The following is a 5,534-nucleotide window of genomic DNA, read 5'->3' as shown; positions in this document are numbered from 1 at the left end:
GAGACCTCAGACATGTCGACAGACGATGGGGTGACACCAGCAAACAGTGGAGAGAGACCTCAGACATGTCGACAGACGATGGGGTGACACCAGTAAACAGTGGAGACAGACCTCAGACATGTCGACAGACGATGGGGTGACACCAGCAAACTGGCTGAGGACCGTGGATTGTGCAAAGCCTTGACTGCCTCGTGCGCCCGACGACTCGGGAGCATCTGAGTCGCACGCTTTCTGAACATGGAGAGCTGTCTGATACAGGACACTTGCGTCTCTCTCTCTCTCTCTCTCTCTCTCTCTCTCTCTCTCTCTCTCTCTCTGTAGCATGTATCGGTCGTACGACACCGCCGGGCAGTGGATCAGCCCCTTTAGCACCAACATCTCTGCAGACGGCAACCCATGTCGGAAGTGACTCCGACCGGAAGGACGCTGGCGCTGACCATGAGTCGGGAAAAGGAAGACGTATCTGGGTTAGCTCTCTGTGCTGTGAAGTTCTGTGTGTGTGTGTGTGTGTGTGTGTCAGTTCTGGCAGACTGGGTTGGCTCTCTGTGCTGTGAAGTTCTCTGTGTGTGTCAGTTCTGGCAGACTGGGCTATCTCTCTCTGCTGTGAAGTTTTCTCTGTGTGTCAGTTCTGGCAGACTGGGCTATCTCTCTCTGCTGTGAAGTTTTCTCTGTGTGTCAGTTCTGGCAGACTGGGCTATCTCTCTCTGCTGTGAAGTTCTGTGTGTGTGTCAGTTCTGGCAGACTGGGTTGGCTCTCTCTGCTGTGAAGTTCTCTGTGTGTGTCAGTTCTAGCAGACTGGGTTGGCTCTCTGTGCTGAATTGAACCGTGACCTATTCCGTGTGTGTTCTCAGTGCCGCTGACCATGGCCATTCGTGGGTGTGGGGTTGGGTGGATGGTGCTGGCTCTGATCCTCTACTTGGGTAAGTGAGTGAGTGAGAGAGAGGAGGGAGAGATAGAGATGCAGAGAGAGAGAGAGAGAGAGAGAGAGAGAGAGAGAGGGAGGGAGAGAGAGAGAGAGGAAACAGACTCAGACGGACAGACAGGCAGAGACAATGAGACAGGAATGAGACACAGAGAGAGAGAGAGAGAGAGAGAGAGAGAGAGAGAGAGAGAGAGACAGAGACAGAGAGAGACAGAGACAGAGAGAGACAGAGACAGAGAGAGACAGAGACAGACAGACAGAGAGAGAGGAGGGGGGATTTAGAGACAGAGATTGGGCGTGAGGGACTGAGAGCGAATGAGATATTGGGGAAGAGAGAGATATACCAACATTCCTTGGCGTCAAGTTGGACACCCGCCTGACCTGGAGGCCCCAGATTGAGGAGATGGAGAGGAGAGGCATCCGCAAGCTAGCCCTGCTGAAGAAGCTGGCCGGGACGACTTGGGGAGCAGACAGCAGGCTTCTCGCCAGGGTCTATATGGGAGCGGTCAGACCCATCATGGAGTACGTCTCAACCTCGTGGGGAACAGCCTCCAAGCGAGCGGTTCACAAAAGCAGGCAGATACCAACTGACGACACCCGTATTTCAGCAAAGTACTATGAGTTACTGCCATCAGAACGACGCTACAGAACTTCTAAATTGAAATCCAGAGCAATGAAGACTTTTATTCTACGTTCAATCCACCTTTTAAATTCTTGAGAACTAAGTGTGCACGTGTATGTGTGTGTGCGTGTGCGCGCATACGCGTGTGTTTCTCTGTGTGTGCGTACACGAGCGGGCGCGTGCGCGCGCGTGTGTGTGTGTTGTGTGTGTCTGCGCGCGCGCTTTCATGTGAGTACGTGTGAAAGTCCATGCATGATAAATTGTACCTTGTTCTAGTTTTATTTGTTTTTTTAATTGATTTTTTTTCAAAGAACAATCTAATTTAGCTGAAAACACATGAAAATGGTTGTTATGAATGTGTAATATGTAGGATAGATGTGCATCATGCAGGATGACTGTTCAATATAATATGCCTGATGTTAACTTTCATATTTTGAACATATTTATGTTCATAATTGCGTTGTAGTAATCATAATTATAATGTTTTTAAAGCTAATACGTGAAACGATTTTATTTGAAAACATATGTTTATTACTCCTGTTTGATCAAGTAATGTTTAATGTTGTTTCTGCGCGCGTGTGTGTATGTATGTGTGTACTGATTGGTTGTGTTTTGCCGCACAGGGTGCAATTTATCTTTGTGAGATAATTAAGTTATTATTTTAATCATAATCAGTGTGTAATACAGCATGTTATGCTCACAATCATAATTGTGCAGAATAATGTTTATTATTTCTTCTTCTTCTTTTTTTTTTTTTTTTTTTTTTTTTTTTACATTTTGAAATATTGCCTGCGATGTGTGGAATGAATGTGGGAAACAGTATATGTGATATTTTTTTTTACATCTGTGTCTTCGTTATTTTTGTTTTGTTTTGTTGTTGTTGTTGTTGTTGTTGTTGTTGCAGTGATAGTCTCTATGTTGTTTAATTGTCGTGATAATGCACCTGACCAGATTTCACTAATTGGAGATAATCAAGTTATTCTTTTCTTATCTTATCTTGGTTTCGTATGGGTGTGGCAAATCAATGTTCTGAAGCTGAGACTGATAGATGTTACGATCAAAAGTGAAATGAACATACCAGCAGCAGCACAAGCTGTATTGTATACCACACATTCAAAACATCCGTATCCATGGAATCCTACTTGACAGCGGTTACCAACAAATATGTCCGAGACATTCTGATCAGATTTAAATCAGTTATATGGGAACTACAGACACACAGAAAACATTACACAGCTGAACAAGACCTCGTGTGCTCATTTGATCACAATGCAAAAGAAACGGAACTGCTTTTTTTTTTCTTTTTTTCTTTTTTCTTTTTTTTTTACGACAGAAGTATACTTTCACGAACAGGATTGTTGTTACACATGAAAATGTAACAAATACCCAGTCTCACACCTTCCGCTACCAATTCCGACCAAGGATGATAACGAAATCATTTTTATCTTCATTTCTTGCTCAATTATTCATTATATTCTCCCGGATATTTAGATATGACGAATCCCCCCTCCCACAACAAATATAATCACAAACACATTCTTACGGCCGGCCTAACGCTCTCTCATTCAGTTCAAATCCTAACCTACTTACTACTCAAAGTACTCTGGACATAATGAAAGACGAGCTCAGACGAAGAAGCAAAACTTACATTTTGAATGCTAAGGAGGGAGCCAGCTAAACAAAATAACACAGGGAGGGTCGCTGGTGCTCCACAGCTTTTCACTTAAAATTCCAGATACATCACCCACCAATCAAAAGGGAGCACACAAAAATCGTGCAAAAAAAGAAGATACATAAATGAATACATGCCTGAATAAATGAATAAAGAAATAAATAAAATAGATAGATAATAAATGAATAAATAAACAATTAGATAATTAATTAAGTAAATAGATAGATAGATAGATAGACAGATAGATAGTAAATAAAAGAAAACACAAGCTCTACACTGTCGTTCTTGCAACGTCCTATAGCCCTGTCGTTCTACAGCCCTGTCGCTCTCGTTCTATAGCTCTGTCGTTCTATAGCCGTCGTTCTTCCATTGTCCTATAGCCCTGTTGTTCTATAGCCCTGTCGTTCTTCCATTGTCCTATAGCCCTGTCGTTCTCGTTCTGTGGCCCTGTCGTTCAGGTTCTATAGCCCTGTCGTTCTTGCAATGTCCTATAGCCCTGTCATTCAGGTTCTATAGCCCTGTCGTTCTTGCAATGTCCTATAGCCCTGTCATTCAGGTTCTATAGCCCTGTCTTTCTTGCAATGTCCTATAGCCCTGTCATTCAGGTTCTATAGCCCTGTCGTTCTTGCAATGTCCTATAGCCCTGTCGTTCTATAGCCCTGTCGTTCTATAGCCCTGTCGTTCTTCCAGTGTCCTATAGCCCTGTCGTTCTATAGCCCTCTCATTCTTCCATTGTCCTATAGCCCTGTCTTTCTTGTATTGTCCTATAGTCCTCTCATTATATAGCCCTGTCGTTCTATAGCCCTGCTGTTCTAAAGCCCTGTTGTTCTATAGCTCTGTCGTTTCTCCATTGTCCTATAGCCCTGTCGTTCTTCCATTGTCCTATAGCCCTGTCGTCTATAGCCCTGTCGTTCTTGCAATGTCCTATAGCCCTGTCGTTCTATAGCCCTGTCGTTCTTGCAATGTCCTATAGCCCTGCCGTTCTATAGCCCTGTCGTTCCTGCAATGTCCTATAGCCCTGTTGTTCTATAGCCCCGTCGTTCTGTAGCCCTGTCGTTCTATAGCCCAGCCATTCCTGCACTGCCCAAAAGCCCAGCCATTCCTGCATTGCCCAAAAGCCCAGTCGTTCCTGCATTGTCCAAAAGCCCAGTCGTTCCTGTATTGTCCTATAGCCCTGTCGTTCTATAGCCCTGTGGTTCCTGCATTGTCCTATAGCCCTGTGGTTCCTGCATTGTCCTATAGCCCTGTGTTTTTTTTCCCCCAGCAGGTCTGGTCTGTGGGTTGCAGTGGGAAAATAAACCCGATGACTTCGTCTACGCCTGCGCAGGAAGTAAGGTGACACTTCCGTGGCGCTTCAAGGTAGGCGAGAGTTTGGCAGTGGTGTCTTGCTTTGAACAATTTGTATTCAAAGAAATAGATTGTGGTGTCTGTCTGTTCTCGTTTGTAAGGGAAAGGGGGGGGGGGGAGGAAGAGGGACAAACATACAGACAGGTAGAGACTGAGAGTGAGAGTGAGAGAAAGGGTGGTGGTGGTGAAGGAGATGTGTTGGCGAGCCTCTACCTCTCCCTCTCTTTCTCTTTCATATATATATATATATATATATATATATATATATATATATATATATATATATATATGTGTGTGTGTGTGTGTGTGTGTGTGTGTGTGTGTGTGTGTGTGTGTGTGTGTGCATTATTTTTCTTCTTTCATCTCATCTTTTCTTTTTTTTTCATTTTATCATTATTATGATAATCGACACATATGTATTGACACCCGCGTCACGCCATACATAACCTGGCCGGGCTTTCTCTCCATCTCCCCCCCCCCTCCCCTCTGCCCCCTTCTGCCCCCCCCCCTCTCTCTCCGGTGTGGCGAAAGGTAGCGGACAACGAGACAGTGATGGGCGTCAACTGGATCCACGATGGCGCAATGTCCTCCTCAGTGGTGGCCACCATGGTCCGCGGCCACTTCCTGGCCACGGGAGACTACTCGGGCCGCGTGCAGCACGTGCAGAACGGGGGGCTGGTGGTGGAGGACCTGGGGCCGGACGACTCCGGGAACTACAGCATCGAGGTCAACGTGGCCGCTGAGGGTCTCTTCCAGTCCCACCATCTGTCCATCACCCTGCAGGTCGGAGGTCAGAGAGGTCATAGGTTAAAGGTCGCAATGTGATGGGGTTTTTACATTTCGGAGTGTGTACCGAGTACAGAATGCCTTTGTCGTCTCCACTTTGTGGTGTGACAACACTTAAACAGTTTTACACAATGTCTTTGTCATCTCCACTTTGTCGTGTGACAACACTTAAACAGATTTACACA

At 45.4% G+C, this 5,534-nt stretch overlaps 1 pseudogene across 1 annotated transcript in view; it reads left to right on the top strand.

The window, feature by feature from the left end:
• Window positions 1-492: 492 nt before the first annotated feature.
• The window catches only part of LOC143277412 (uncharacterized), a 13,235-nt pseudogene continuing 8,193 nt past the window's right edge, over window positions 493-5,534 (top strand). Inside the window, exons 1-3 of the transcript XR_013053738.1 lie at window positions 493-920; window positions 4,484-4,575; window positions 5,095-5,353. The product of XR_013053738.1 is annotated as an uncharacterized LOC143277412 (transcript). The remainder of the gene's footprint in view (window positions 921-4,483; window positions 4,576-5,094; window positions 5,354-5,534) is intronic.

Source organism: Babylonia areolata, chromosome 34 (genome assembly GCF_041734735.1).
Source record: "Babylonia areolata isolate BAREFJ2019XMU chromosome 34, ASM4173473v1, whole genome shotgun sequence".
Classification (NCBI taxonomy): domain Eukaryota; kingdom Metazoa; phylum Mollusca; class Gastropoda; order Neogastropoda; family Buccinidae; genus Babylonia; species Babylonia areolata.
The sequence above is the reverse complement of the archived record's forward strand: the minus strand, read 5'-3'. Positions and strand labels throughout refer to the sequence as shown.